This window comes from Lactuca virosa, chromosome 9 (assembly GCF_052849685.1).
Source record: "Lactuca virosa cultivar CGN04683 chromosome 9, Lactuca_virosa_CGN04683_v6, whole genome shotgun sequence".
Taxonomy (NCBI): Eukaryota; Viridiplantae; Streptophyta; class Magnoliopsida; order Asterales; family Asteraceae; genus Lactuca; species Lactuca virosa.
Window position 1 is genome coordinate 23,281,993 of NC_136434.1, and position 17,754 is coordinate 23,299,746.

Consider the following 17,754-nt stretch of genomic DNA (forward strand, 5'->3'; position numbering starts at 1 on the left):
GACTGATTTTCGACATTTTTGAAGAAAAGAGGCAGAATTTTCGAAAAGAGTCCCTGCAGTTTTGAAAAGTTGGCAGAAAACACCCAACTTCGAAATTGGGGCAATAAAGCTTAAATCTTAAAGAAGTTACAAGTTTGGTCCCTGCAGTTGGTGCGAACTTACACTTTATGCCCAGTTTCACAATTGGGGTAGAGTTTCGCATTTTTGGATGTTTTGGGTGCAACGGGTCCCTGCAGACATCAAGGGGGAGTATTGTGAAGTTTATTCCTTGGGCTCTTCTCACCCTTAATGGGTTTTATAATCATTTTTTGATTATAAAAAGGGGGAGAATGATGGGTATTTGAAGCGAGTTTTTCGGGTATTCATTTGCGGATTTGAAGACCAGTGTTACTTCGAGGGGGAGTTTGGTCTTGATCGCGCGAGCTCGTTGGATATTAAAGCCGGTGTTGGATTAGTGTCTAAGCCTGTAACTTTATTTGGTAAGTACTTGACCCGGTTGTGCATGGTCCTTTTGGGTTGCCTTCACCAAAAGCAACTTGACAGGGTGATTTATGAATAGAGAGGTTAATATGGTTTATTAATATATTATATGAATAATATATTAAAAGAGAAATCATATAATTAAATTAATATTAGACAAGAATTAATTAAGAAATTTATTCTGTGGCTAAAAGGCATTAATTTAATATCAGGGACTTAAACTGTCAAATGTGTGATAGTGGAGTATTGGGCTGAGGAGCCTCTTGGACTAGGTATGGACGAAATTAGGATGTGTCCATCCATAATTTCGGCCATAAGGACCTATTCCAGAAGCTTTCTTGGATAGCTTAAGGCCTAAGCTGTCCATTAGGGTTTAGGCTGAAACCCTAGCAACACCAGTATAAATAAGACCCTAAGGGTTGCAAATTTTGCTCACTTGATACCCTAGAAAGATCACAGCCGAAATTATGCCTCTCCCCTCTCTCCAATATCATCCTCTTCCTTCCTTGGTGTTTGTAAGCCATTAGAGGAGTGACACTTGTGACTCTAAGCTCCAAGACAAGAAGATTCAAGCTATTGTTCAAGAGGTAATTAACTAGATCTGTTTTCTTATGTCAGTTTTGAATCATGTATGCTAGATCTAGGGTTAGAAAGTCTAGGATGAATTGCATGTACGATAGAGAAACCTAGATCCAAGCTTTAGGGTTTGCATGAGCACATAGGATGTTCTTTTGGCTAAAACCCATCAGCCGGGACATCCAATCCAAACTTTGAGGGGGAGAATGTTATGGTGCAAAGTCACGCTTGGATGTATTTGTGTTTTACCCACTTGTATTGAGTAGATGAGTTGTCTTTCCAAAAAATAGAAAGTGAGTGACACTCATTAATGTAATGAATGATTTGGAGTGTTGGACTAGAGAGAGAATTTGTACAAGACCCACTTTGTATGTTCTTTCTAGATCTAATATGAGCTTAACAAGATTTATTTACTCCATGTGTTCTTGATTTTTATCATGATTCACTAGATCCTTCTTATTCCGCACATGCCATCTTCATCAACACCACTACATTGAGACAAGAACAACAACTGAATCGAGAACACGAAATGAATATTTTCCACATAAATTCTATGTGATTAGATACATATAATCACATGTGATTATATGTGTTTAATCACATATGATATATGTGGACAATATTTATCTTTGTGTTTTTGATTCAATAGTTGTTCTCGTGTATATAATCATATTTGATTATATGTATCTAATCACATATGATTTATATAGACATCATTATTTTTGTCCATATAAATCATATGTGATTAGATACATATAATCACATGTGATTATATGTATTTAATCATATATGATTATAGTTGACAAAGAACAATTACTGAATCGAGAATGTGACAATGAATCTTATCCACATAAATCATATATGATTGGATACATATAATCACATGTGATTAAATGTATTTAATCAGATATGATTTATGTAGACAATATTTATTTTTGCGGTTTCGATTGAATAATTGATTTTGTGTATTTAATCACATGTGATTATATGTATATAATCACATATGATTTGAGGTGGACAAGATTCATTTTTGACTTCTCGATTCAATAGTTGTGCTCATGTACTTAATCACATACAATTATACATATAATTACATGTGATAAAATACATGAGAACAACTAATGAATCGACAAAGCAAAAATGAATTGTGTCCACGTAAATCATATGTGATTAGATTCATATAATCACACGTGATTAGATTTATTTAATCACATATGATTAATGTGGAAAAAGAAAAACTATTGAATCGAAAACACGAAAATGAATCTTGTGTACATAAATCATATGTGACTAAATGTAAAAGAACAACTATTTAACAATATTCTGAAAACGAATTTAGTCCATATAAATCATTTCTAGTTAGATACATATAATCTCATTTAATTAAATACACAAGAACAACAACTGAATCGAGAACGCGAAAACGAATATTTTCCATATAAATTCTATGTGATTAGATACATATAATCACATGTGATTATATGTATTTAATCACATATGATATATGTGGACAATATTTATCTTTGTGTTCTCGATTCAATAGTTGTTCTCGTATATATAATCATATGTGATTATATATATCTAATCACATATGATTTATTTTGACATCATTCTTTTTTGTCCATATAAATCATATGTGATTAGATACATATAATCACATGTAATTAAATGTATTTAATCACATATGATTAAAGTTGACAAAGAAAAATTACTAAATCGAGAATGTGATAATGAATCTTATCCACATAAATCATATGTGATTAGATACATATAATCACATGTGATTATATGTATTTAATCATATATGATTTATGTAGACAATATTTATTTTTGCGGTTTCGATTAAATAATTTGTTTTGTGTATTTAATCACATGTAATTATATTTATATATAATCATATGTGATTTGAGGTGGACAAGATTTATTTTTGCCTTCTCGATTCAATAGTTGTGTTCCCGTACTTAATCACATGCGATTATACATATAATCACATGTGATAAAATACACGAGAACAACTATTGAACAGACAAAGCGAAAATGAATTGTGTCCACATAAATCATATTTGATTAGATCCAGATAATCACATGTGATTAGATGTATTTAATCACATATGTTGAATGTGGATAAAGATTTGTTTTCGCGTTCTTGATTCAATGTTTGTTATTGTGTATATAATCACATATGGTTATATGTATCTAATCACATATTATTAGATACGCAAAAATGAATCTTAGCCACGTAAATCATATGTGATTAGATACATATAATCATATGTGATTATATGTATCTAATCACATATAATTTATGTGGACAATATTCATTTCTGTGTTCTTGATTCAATAATTGTTCTCGTGTATTTAATCACATGTGATTATACGTATCTAATCACATATGATTTATGTGAATAAGATTCAAATTCGCGTTGTCAATTCAAAAGTTGTTATCATGTATTTAATCTAGTTGCTATTATGTATTTAAGCATATGTCATTTTATATATTTAATCACATACGATTAATATGGACAAAGAACAACTATTTAATATATGTCATATGTGATTAGATCATATAATCACATGTGATTTAATACACGAGAACAATTAACAAATCGAGAACGCGGAAATGAATCTTGTCTGCTTGTCTCACTAGATAACAAACTACATTCTGCATTTCCTTGTTCACTCTACCGGATTAGGGGATCCGTGAACAATAACATAAAAAAAGTAATGCCTACATAATAGGAGAGTTAGTGTAACTCACCTCCTTGAACTTGAAAATTAGCTAGCTTGAGCTAGATGGATCATTTCCTTTCCGAGAAACTACACAACAATTATAACATTATTTATCTTATGCTTTGTTGTATTACTCTTATAAAACTTATGTACATATTTCCTTATTTTCTCTTTGATTGTATTGCTCTGTTTGGGATCTGTTTTCTTACCTTCCAACCCATTCTTAAATTTCAATAAAATAATATTGGTAAAGTACCCCTTTTTATCTATTCATAAATATAAATATCTCGTTCTAACGATTTTTGGTTGATGTTATATTAAATTTACAAGTTAGTAACTTTAAGTTGTTACTTTCTGGACCACTCAACAATATTGGAATAAACTGTACCAATATACTAAGAATTAAATCATTTCCTTTATATGTGGGAAACTACACATCCATATCTAACTATAAGCTTTGGAATTTTAGCATTTGAAGTTCTGATGAATTTATTATGATTTTTTGAAGACAATGCATGAAATCTGTGACAGCATGGACCAGCCTGAGAAGATTGCCAATTTTACCCCTCAAGGTGTTGGAATTTCGAAATGTGATTCAAAGTTTGAAGAAACTAGACACACTAATAATTCCAGAAAACTAAGTGTCATGCTTTTTAGATGTTCTTATTGACCTGCACGGATTTTAGAAGTTGGAGTACAGATTTGGGAAAATTGATCATAATAGCTTCTAAATCACTTTTGGTGTTCTATTAAGTAATTAATGGTTAAGCCTTAATTTTATCACTTTTAACATGATTTTTGGTTACTTATTAGGCTATAGAGATGTGAAATTCAATTTAAACTAAGGGCCTTAATGCTTGGCATAATGAGGGTTCAAAGTTAAGGATTTTCACATAAAATGTCACTTTCACACTTATTAGGTTCTTTCAGACAATATGACAAACACCTGGTGTGTATGAAATCCTACTGTGACCATCAACTCTCTAATAGACTCCAATTTAGCCCCTAGAATTTACAATTTTCAATAAAAACAATCCAACTGTACATATAATTCTTCACAAAAGCAAGAAAATGAACAAGCAAGTTCGTAATTCATCAACAACAGGAAAACATAAGGAAATTTTTCAAGTAGAACGTCTTCTACGATGTGAAATCAATTATTAGACATCGATTAGTCATTCATTATAAGCTTAATTTCATGAATTTCGTGAGAAATCAAGTCAATTTAGGTTTAAAAACGCAGGTGTATAGACTGAAAAATTACTACTTGGAAGCTCTCATAGACCGTCTTTGTAGAGATCAACTTCACTGTCGATTGGGACTTGCGGGAGAGATAGTTAACGATGAGCTCCGTCAATGGTGATGTTGGTTCAAATTACCCAGAAAGATGTGTAGAGAGAGAAAGATATATAAAGAGAGAAATGGGAGAGAGAGAGAGAGATATGTAAAAAGAGAAAGATATGTAGAGAGAGAAATAGAAAAGAGAGAAAGATATGTAGAGAGAGATACATAGAGAGAGAAAGATGAGAGGGATACGTAGAGAGAGAAAGAAGAGAGAGAATGTCTATAAAAATAAAAATAAAGTTCTAATTATGTTTTAATAAAATTAAAATTTTTTTAACATATCATTAAAATTTCAACATTTAAAAATTAGTAGTCAAAATTTGTTCTCAAATGTTCTCGCAATAAGAAATGTTCTCGATTGAACATACTTCTATATATATATATATATATATATATATATATATATATATATATATATATATATATATATATATATATGTATATACATATATATATATATATATATATATATATATATATATATATATATATATGTATGTATAGATGTATGTTCAAATGAGAACATTTCTTAAATTGAGAACAAATGAGAACAAATCTGTTTTTTGCCTTATATTCTACGCCACCCCACCCACTCTTGTCAGTCCCCCCCCCCCACCCCCTATTTGTGCATAATCCTAGTGTGCATACTCCTAGTCGTTGCTTTATGCACACTTTCGACATATTGCCACAACCATTTCAGTTCTTCAACATGAAACATCTTAAGTCGTTTAACATATTTTCAAGCTACAGAGGAAGAGGGAACTAGAAGTGCCCCTCAAAATTAAGTCATTTATCAGGGTATAGTAGCTGCTCCACTTGAAGATGCTGATGCATTTGAACTTTGAATCATTTTCACGAATTATCAACTTTTACCTACTTTTCTGCCTAAGAGTTTCTACTCAGCTAAAAGTGGCGATAACAGTATGGTGATAATCATCTAAATATCACAATTACCAACTTCAGAAACTATTGTTCATCTGTGAAGATGAAACAAAAGCAAAAAAGAGAGAGAGGGGGAGAGAGAGAGAGAGAGAGAGAGAGAGATTCATGTCGCTAAAAAGACAAAACTATGCACTGATGATAAAAAATGTATTATATGGTACAGTAACCTCAAGATCACTCCCACTTCGTTGGTTTCAAATGTTGAGTCTGCCCCTGTTTTGAAGTAGTTAAATGTTTTCTGATTATGCTTGTTGTGAAGCTATTTGCTCAACTATGGAACTCTAAAAATGATAGAAAATGAAGAGAGAATAATTCTTTCCTAATCTAATTGATTGTTAACTACTATGCAATCAAGAATAACAGATGTTGTTGCTTATTCTATTTTTCCAAAAATTAAAAGTAACAAATGTAGGTTCTAATAAGAATATGAAGTAGAAGACAGGTGATCGCCCCATTAGTAGATAAATGCACATCACTAGCTACCTTTTTGTATTGATCCTTTTAAAAACATCATCCCTTGGACCTTATACGCAAGAGGTCCAACCTTGAAATCGATTGCATTCCTTATAGATTGCAACTTGACATACATTCCAGTGTGGGTAACTTTTTGTTGGACTAACTGTCAACATGTACACAAACTATTCTTATGATTATTTGTTCGATCTTTTCAGGCATCAAGTTATCAAACATTCATTCATGTGTTCCTTCCTTTTATGATGAACCTGACTCTTTATATGTGCATAACAATGATTCATATTATCATCATCAGTTGTCGGCATGCTTGGCCAACTGTGTCCCTGCTGGTTTTATTGGGTTGGCTAAATTTCTCGTATCAGGTATGTTTCCGTTGTGTTAAGAAGTTAGCATACAATAAGGTAACTAAAATGTTTTGATTCATATTATGTAGGATTTTTGAAATATAAGAAGGTGGTCTCATTTGAAAATAGGGTCCCTTAAAAATATAACCCAATAAATAATAAAAGAATTTTTTGAGTTTTTTTTTTCTTAATTGGAGTTTATTTAAAAAATACAACATCTTTATGATTTGATTTTGAATATTTTTTTAAACGTTTGACTAGGAATGATTAATTCTTCTCACGAAAAACAAGATATGTCTTATTTAAACCTATTACATAGACATTTTCTAAAAAGTAGACAAACTTAGTCTAAAACAGATGAACAATAGTGTAACTTCAAGATAGATTATAGGTGGTTATAGGGTAGATTTTTAGGTTTTTTTATGTGAAATACGAAGATAAGATGTGTTAATATTTTTTATAATTTTAATCATATGTCATTTATATGTATGTAATCACATGTGATTTATATGTATAATATTCGTTTTCACATTCTCGATTAAATATTTGTTCTCGTGTATTTAATCACATGTGATTATATGTATTTAATTACATATGACTTGTGTGATTAAATATATATAATCACAAGTGATTAAACCCACCACCTACCCTCCACCACAACCCACCACCACCACCACTCATCCACCCACCACTACCACCCACCACCACCACCATCACTTACTTACCCACCACCTACCACCTACGTCCCACCACCCACCACCCACCACTACCGACTACCTACCACCCACCACCCAAGATTTGTTTTTGCATTCTCGATTAATTAATTTTTATCGTGCTTTAAATCATTCGTGATTAAATACACGAGAACAAACATTGAATCAAATGTGAATAAAATAGGTTGTGGGTGTTGGGTGGTAGGCGGCGGTGGTGGTGGGTGACGATGGAGGGTGGTGGGTGGTGGTGGTAGGTAGTGGGTTATTGATTCAATAGTTGTTCTTTAGCAACTTTAATCATATGTGATTAAATACATTTAATAACATGTGATTATATGAATCTAAGCACATATGATTTATATGGACAAAATCAAATTGTGTCTATATAAATCATATATGATTAGATACATATAATTACATGTGATTATATACATAAGAACAAGTATTAAATTTAGAACACGAAAACAAATATTTCTGATATAAATCATATGTGATTAAATACGTATAATCACTTGTGATTAAATACATGAGACGAACTATTAAACTGAAAATGGGAAAATGATTGTTATCCACATAAATAATATGTGATTATATGTATCCAATCACATATCATTATTTGGGCAAGATTTATTTTTGCTCTTTCGATTCAATAATTTTTCTCTTGTATTTAAGCGCATGTCATTATATGAATCTAATCACATATGATTTATATGGACAAAATTGAATTTTTTTCAATATAAATCATATGTGATGAAATACATATATAATTAAATGTAATTATATACACAAGAACAACTATTGAATCAAAAACACGAAAAACAAATATTTTCCACATAATTCATATGTGATTAAATACACGAGACCAAATATTGAATCGAAAATGCAAAATAAATATTGTCCACATAAATCGTATGTGATTAAATATATATAATCACATGTAATTAAACCCACCACCACCGCCTACCCTCCACCACAACCCACCACCGACCACTACCATCCACCACCACAACCACCACTCACATACCCACCTCCCACCACCCTTCACTACCCAGTACCCACCACTCACCACCACCCACCACCCACGATTTGTTTTTTCATTCTCGGTTAATTAATTTTTCTCATGTTTTAAATCATAAATGATTAAATACACGAGAACAAATATTGAATCAAAGGTGAATAAAAGGGGTGGTGGGTAGTGATAGGTGGTGGGTGTTGGGTGGTAGGTGGCGGTGGTGGTGGTGGGTGACGGTGGATGGTGGTGGTGGTAGGTATTGGGTTTAATCCCATGTGATTATATGTATTTAATCATATGTATTTTATTTGGAAAAGATTTGTTTTAACGAATCTTGTTTATATAAATCATGTCATTAGATACATATAATCACATGTGATTATATGTATTTAATCACATGTGATTTGTGTATTTAACCACATGTGATTTATGTGATTAAATACATATAAAAAATACTTATAATCACACATGATTTATTTCGTTATATGTATTTAATCACATACAAAGTTAGCGATTGTAGGTAGTGAAATATTGAATTAAATACAAGAAACTAACTATTGAATCAAAAATGCAAAAATGAATATTATCCATATATAATTTATGTGGAAAATAATCATATTCCCATTTTTTGATTAAATAGTTGTTCTAATGTAAGTAGATACATATAATCACATGTGATTATATGTATCTAATCACATATGATTTATGTGAACAATAATAATATGTGATTAGATTCATATATAATCACATGTAATTATATGTATCTAATCACATATGAATCTTGTATATATAAATCATATACGACTAGATACATATAATCACATGTGATTATATGTATCTAATCTCATATGACTTTTATGTGGACAATATTTATTTTCGTGTTCTCGAGTCAATAATTGTTCTTTGTCCATTTTAATCATATGTGATTAAATACATTTAATCACATATGATTTTATTAGGAAAAACAAATCTTGTCTATACAAATAGCATGTGATTAAGTACATATAATCACATGTGATTATATACACGAGAACAACCATTGGGGTGGTGGTGGGGTGGGGGTTATGGTGGGTGGGTGATGGAGGGTGGTGGTGATGGGTGATGGTGACGTGTGGTGATGTTTGATGGTGGTGGCGTGTGGTGATGTTTGGTGGTGGTGGGCATTGGGGGTAGGTGATGGGTGGTGGTGGTGTTAGGTGGTGATAATGTTGGTGGATAGTGGTGGGATTTGGTAGTGGGGATGGTGGTGGCGGGTGGTGGATGGTGGGTGGGGTGGTGGAGGTGATAGGTGGTGACGGGTGGTTTTGATGGGTGATGTGTGGGGTGGTGGTGGTGGGTGATGGTGATGGTGATGGATGGGGGAGGCGGGTAATGGTGATGGTGGTCGTGGGTGGTGGTTTGGTGGTGATTGGTGGTAGTGGTGAGTGGTGATTACGGGTGGTTGTGGGTGGTAGTAGGTTGTGGTAGCGGGTGGTGGTGATGGTGATGGTGGTGGATGATGATGGGAGTGGTGGTGGTGGGTAATGGAGGTAGGCGGTTGTGATGGTGGTCGCAGGTGGAGGTTGGTGGTAGTGGTGGGTGGTAGTTACTGGTGGTGGTTGGTTATGGTGGCGGGTGGTGGATGATGGTGGGGTGGTAGTAATAGGTGATGGAGGTGGGGGCGATGATGGGTGGTGGCGGTAGGTGGCGGTAATGGGTGGTGGTTGGTTGTAGAGGTGGTGGGTGGGATGGTGGTGGAGGCGAGTGATGGTGGTGAGTGGTGGTGTATGGTAGTGGTGGTGGTGGTGGGTGGTGGTTTTGGTCGGTGATGGGTAGGGTAGCGATGGAGGTGGGTGGTGATAACGGGTGGTGGTGGAGGTGGGTGGTGGTTGGCGGTGGATATGTGTGGCGGTGGTGATGGTAGGTGGTGGTATTGGGTTGTAGGTAGTGGTTGGTAGCAGTGGTGGGTGGTTAGTGGTGGTGGGTGATGAGTGGTGGTGGATGGTGGTGGATGGTGGTGGGTGGTGGTAAGTGGTGGGTGGTGGTAAATGGTGGGTATATGGTGGTTGTGGGTGGTGGTGAGTGGTGGTGTTTGGTGGTGATGGGTGGTGGTGAGTGGTGGTTGGTGGCGATGGGTGGTTGGTGGCGGGTGGTGGGTGATAGGTGGTGTGTAGTAGGTGGTGGTAATGGGTGGTTGGTGGTGGCGGGTGGTAGGTGGTGTTGGTTAGTGGGTTTTTTATTGTTTTTAATTATTTTTTATTTATATAAATATATCCATCACATCTAGTTTTTTATTTAATTACAAATGTGCCGCCTTACAAATTAAAAAATATTTTTTTCTCAAATATTCTCGCAATAAGAAATGTTCTCGATTGAGCCCTCTCATATATATATATATATATATATATATATATATATATATATATATATATATATATATATATATATATATATATATATATATATATATATATATATATATATATGGGGAAGAGTTATTTGGAAAACAAAAAAACCTTTAAAATCATAAAAATGCATAAAAAAATACTTAGAGATCACAAAACTTTTTTTGAATTTTTTTATGAAAAAATCGCAACTTTTTTTAATAAAATCGCTGAAAAAAAATAAAAAATCAAATTTTTTTTTTTATAAAAAAATTGGTTTTATTTCAAATTTTTTTTACCTATTTTGTATTAAAAGCAGCGTTTTTTTATAAAAAATCGCAGCTTTTTCTTAAAATTCGCTGAAAAAAAAATAAAAAATCATTTTTTTTTTGTTATAGATATTTTTTTCAAAATTTTTTTCAACGAATTTGTATAGAAAGCTGCTATTTTTTCAAAATAAAATTAAAAAAAAGTTCTGTAATCTCTAAGTATTTTTTTATGCATTTTTAGGGTTTTTTTGTTTTCCAAATAACCCTTCCCTATATATATATATATATATATATATATATATATATATATATATATATATATATATATATTTATATCCTCTTTAATAAATGAATGTTTTTTTGCCACTTGTCACACTCTCATTCAAATTGCCAAATGTCATTTTCTGGTTATTTTTAATTAATTTTTTTTCCACATGCCATTTTATGAGTTTTTTCTATTTTATTAAATTTCATATAATATTTAATGTAACAATTGCAATAAATGTATTAATAAATGGATATCAATTTCATTAATAAACTTAGCTTTCAATTTCAAAATCCTAAAATTAAAGCTCATTAGTTTCTTTTCTTTATTTAAATTATTTGTTTAAATTTAAAAGATAAAATATTTTCATTATAATAATTAATTATTTTTCTTATTTTCTTATAAATTCAAAATTCTCAAATATTTGGACCTTTATATTTTTTTTTTTTTTAAATTAACTCATGTAATACATGGGTCTCAAAACTAGTATATATATATATATATATATATATATATATATATATATATATATATATATATATATATATATATATATATATATATATATATTCATCATAAAGCTTCAACATATTTTTAGAACATAATGCAATAATTAATTTTTGGTTGGAGTATAATGACTTTTTTGAATTTTAAAGTTAAAAAGTAATTAGTGTACTTGCCATAAATAAATATGAATTTTTATGGTACAATACCAGACATTATTTACAGCAATATTTATACGTATTAGCGTGTTGATGGGAGGGTGTCGAATAATTAGGAAGGATGATCAGATTAAAAGTGGTTGGTTAAAGATGTTATGGTGAATAATTAAAGTTATATTGGTTAGATTTTCACTTTCCATTGGAATCTCTAGGAGATATATCTAAAAAGTAACTTTGATCAAGTTATAGTCGCTAGTGATCATTGAAGATAATAGAATGATTATCAATTATAATGCAAAATTATATTGCATTTGCCATGTTAAAAGTGGAACACTGTAACACCCTTTAAAATCAGAAAAGAAGACCCATTAAGATTGTTTTCTATGCTGATTTTTTATTAAAAAGATAACAAATGGCTAACAAATACTTACAACGGAACAGATAAATTTTGATTTAATAACCACGCTACACTACTAACACTAAATTTTCTATTTCAGGCCATAATCCAAGTGTATGAATAATTAGTAGATCTATCAATTAACATATTTCTTTGTCCGTTTTGACCATTGACAAAAAGAAGATATTTCTATAATTCCAAATGAGCCCCCACATAATCATCAATATAGCTTCCAAGGTGCAACGCTTCATAACGAATATGTAAAGAGAATCAATCCAAATCACAACATCTTCAGGAACCATAAATCCAAGAATCGTTACATTGCACCACCTACCTATGTACCTCCATAACTCTGTCGCAATTTGACACTTCAAACGAAGATGATTAACATCATCGAGATCGTAATTACAAATCGCACACACAACGAAGGAATTTTAATTCCCTTTTCACTCAAATTCATAAGGGTATGCAATCTTTTTCAATCTACATCGCCAATAAAAGATATTGATTTTGTCAGGGAGGTACTTGTTCCATCTAGTGACAACATTTCCGTTCGAAAAGGAGTTGTCGTCAACAGGCATATACAAAACTGTAAAACTGACATTACCACCTACATCCCACACCCACTTGTCATTAAATGGAGAAAACTGAAGCAAGAATGATGTTATGCAACTGAATCACAAAAACATGATCGGCCCCACCTTGAATCTTCCGTCTACATTTTAATAGCACAATATTTAAAACGTGTACAATTTGAAATAGTTTGTAACTTAGATTTAGTCCAACGAAGTTCCTGAGAGTGAGGAGTCATTCCCTCTCTTTCAGTTATATCTTTTTGTATATATACTCTTGTACTCTCTTGTTAATGAATATACGAAAATACATTTACCTATATGGTATTAGAGCTCTGAAATCTTCCACATATATTTTTTTTCTTCTCTCGTGATTTTCTCCATGGCAACGGTTCTCATAATTTACTCAATTTTGCTGTCACTAGCACCTCCAACCTAAATTTCCAAATTCCATCTACCACAATTAAACTTGATAGAGACAACTATGTTCTTTGACTTGGAAGATTTTATCCTTCATCCTAATCCACCGCTACCACCATTGATTTTCCAGCCGTTGTTGCTTCTCCAGCCATTGCTGATGCTCTTGCCGTGACTGTTACTACTGCCCCAACAGCTCCCAATCCTGAATATGTTGCTTAGAAGAAGAGGGATAGATTCATCTTACTATGGTTAAAATCTACCTTGTCTAATAGAGCCCTAGCTCTTGTTACTCTATCGACTTCATGATAAATGGCCTGGCAGGCCATTGAATGGAACTTTCAAGCCCAATCTAGGGCTTCTCGGGTACAATTTAGAGCCCAACTTCAAACCCTTTCCAAAGGGTCTATGTCAATGATCGACTACATTAAGAAAAAGCGATCAATTGCTGATTTTTTGGCTACCAATCTTACTCCAATCTCTGATGAGGAACTTGTTGGTCATATATTGATCGGTCTTGATTCATCATATGGTTCCTTTACCACTGCTTTTATGATGAAAACCGAAGTCATGACTGTTGATGATCTTGTAGGATTTTTGTTACAGGAAGAGGCACACTTAGAACAAGAACATGTTCGATTAGCATCTGCTCAATCACCACATGATGCTCTTACAGTCAATCACTCAAATAACTATTCATCCAACTCTACAACAATCAAAATTCCAGTTCATGCTCTCGTAATTCTGACTCCAGAAAGCATCAACTAGTTTGCCAATTATGCAACAAACTAGGACATGAAGCCATTGATTTTTGGAAAAGAGGAAATCTGATTTTCCATCTAGACAACCCAATCCTTGACAACAGTCTCGACAAGCCCATGTAGCACAGCATAACAGTCCTTCCACTGGCAATGATCCTGCCTGGTATTTTGATATCGGGCTACTGATCACGTCTCTCCTGACCTGAACAAACTCAATATTGAAAAAGAATACAAAAGGGGATGATCAGCTGCAAGTCGGAAACGATAAAAATCTATGTATTTCTCATGTTGGCTCCTCTTCTTTGCCTAATAAAATTACCAACTGTGCTTATTATTCTTGAACTCACTAAAAATCTTTTTAAGTGTGTCCAAGTTAAAAACAGATAATAATGTCTATATAGAGTTCTGGCCTAACCATTGTATTGTTAAGACCTTGCAGGGAAAAACCATACTCCGAAGGGATGTTAAACATCGTCTCTTCCTGCTGCCACATCCCATATCAAAACCTCCTTCAATGGCATTCACCGGTATTCGTACATCTCTACATGGATGGCATAGACGTCTGGCACACCCTCATGAGCCTATTTAGTGATGTATGGGGTCCATCCCCATAATTCACTTTGAATGGAAATCGGTATTTTATTTTGTTTGTTGATGATTGCACAAAGTTCATATGGATACATTTCTTGTCCTATAAATCACAAGTTTTCTCTACTTTCTTACAATTTTGAACAATGATAAAAACTAAATTCAACTATGATATAAAGAGTTTACAAACAGATTGGGGTGGGGAATTTTGAAATGTCTTCTTTTCTTCAAGAAAATGGCATCACTCATCGTATTTCTTGTCCCTATACCTAAGAACAAAATGGAGATGTTGAACGTCGAAATAGAATCATAGTTGAAAAAGGGTTAACTCTTCTAGCTCAATCTTCCCTACTTCATGCTTTCTGGGAACATGATTTTAAAACATCAACCTACTTAAATAATCATACCATCACACCATTATTACATTACGAATCACCCTATCAAAAACTTTACCACAAAGTTCCTGGTTATGACTTTCTAAAACCTTTGGCTGCCTTTGTTATCCTTTTCTCCGACCATACAATGCTCACAAAATTGATTTTCGCTTCAAACCTTGCATCTTTCTTAGATATAGTGCTTCACACAAAGGTTATCTTTGTATTCATCAACCAACCTCTCGCATCTACATCTTTCGACATGTTGTTTTCAATGAGGAAGTTTTTCCATACATCCCTCAATCTACTCCTTCACATCAGACCACTCCAAATATCGACAACAACCTTACTATTTTTACTCAAATAGAGTCACCAAACTCAAACCCACCTTCCCCACCACAACCCTCAAACCAATCCTCTCCAAAAAAACTCATCCCATTCGTCACCATCTTCAACCCCCAACACAAATTAGGGGTGTTCATGGAGCGGTTCGGATCGGATAGTAATAAAATTGTGAACCGAGAAAGCGGGGCGGGTATCTTTCATGCACTAACCGAAACCGAACCGAATTACTAAAAAAATCGAACCGAACCGAACCGTATGAAAACGGGTAACCACGGTTCGGTTCATGGGTATCCGTTAAATATAAAAAAAAAAAAGAATCAATCAAAACTAAAAACTCTATTTCAATCATTTCTTTATAAAAATCAAAAACTCACAAAAGTCAGAAAAGAAATTCGGTTCTTGCCGATAAAAACAAACATTTTATGAATCTGATAAAATATAATAAATATATAGACGCAAGACATATACAGTTGACAAAAAGCATATGTACGCGATTTAAAACTAACATTTTAGTTGTTTATTAACATTTCAATTTCAATTTAAAACTAATTCTTTATTATTATTATTATTATTATTATTATTATTATTATTATATATACACACACACGGTTCGGTTCGGGTATCCGCGGATATCTAAATATCCAAACCAAAACCGACCCATAGGGTACCCGGTTTCTCCGGTTTCAGTTTATTTCGGATTCGGTTTATTTCGGTTACGGATTTGCTGGATCGGCTCGGTTTTTCGGTTTTGCTTTTTTTTGCACACCCCTAACACAAATCCAACAAATTCTCTAATCCTCTCGCCTAGGTCTCATCCTTCCACTCCACATCATCAACAATCTACATCCAACTCAAGAGGTCGACAAAATCCTCCTATTCCCTCTCATTATCGTCCTGCCGACAATAATCAACACTCTATGATCACCCGTGCTCGTACCAGCTCACTAAAACCAAAACTCTTCCATCTTTCTACATCCTCTCATCTTGAAACAAAAACTTTCTCTCAAGCTAATAAGCACACGTGTTGGAAAATTGCAATAAAGGCAGAGTATGATGCTCTCATGAAAAATAACACAAGGTCTCTAGTTTCATATCCCACTAACGCTAATGTTGTTGGTTGTAAGTGGATTTACAGGATTAAAAGAAAATCAGATGGCACCATTGAACAACACAATGCAGTATTAGTAGCGCGAGGATTTAATCAAGAAGTTGAAGTTGATTTTTTTGAGACATTTAATCCGGTTATTAAGCCTACAACTATACACCTTGTGCTCTCCATTGTTGTTTCCCAAGGATGGCAAATTCGACAACTAGACATCAACAATGCCTTTCTTAATGGTGACTTAATGGAGGAGGTATACATAAAACAACCAAATGGATTTGAAGATCCAGATAAGCCTACACATGTATGTCGATTACACAAAGCTCTTTACGGACTTAAGCAAGCCACAAGAGCTTGGTTTATAAAACTAAAGCAATACTTGGTTGCAAATGGTTTTCGTGTGTGTCAATCAGATACATCTCTGTTTTTGCATATTTCATCTACCTCCACTATTTATGTTCTTATGTATGTGGATGAATCAATTGTGACAGGCACAAATGCATCTCACCTTCAGACGTTTAACAATGCCTTGAACCAACACTTTTCACTAAAAGATCTTAGTGACTTGCATTATTTTCTTGGTCTTCAAATACATCGACATGCAAATGGTCTTCAAATTTCTCAACATGCCTATATACAAGATGTCATAAACAAAAGTAACATGGCGATGGCAGCCCCAATGTCAACACCAACTGATCCTTATCGTAATCTTCAATTAGAAGGTGACCCATTTGAAGATCCAAAACTGTATAGACAGATAGTTGGCTCACTCCAGTATGCAACGATCATACACCCCGATATTGCTTACTCTGTAAACAGAGTCTGCCAGTTTATGCATGCTCCAACTACTCGACATTGGCAAGCCGTAAAACGCATACTTCGATACTTAAAAGGGACCATTAATCATTGTCTTCACTTCAAACCTACTACAGTCCAAGCTCTCCATGATTATTCTGATGCAGGTAGGAATTCAGATCATGATGATAGTCGTTCTCAATATGGATTTTCCATTTTTCACGGATCA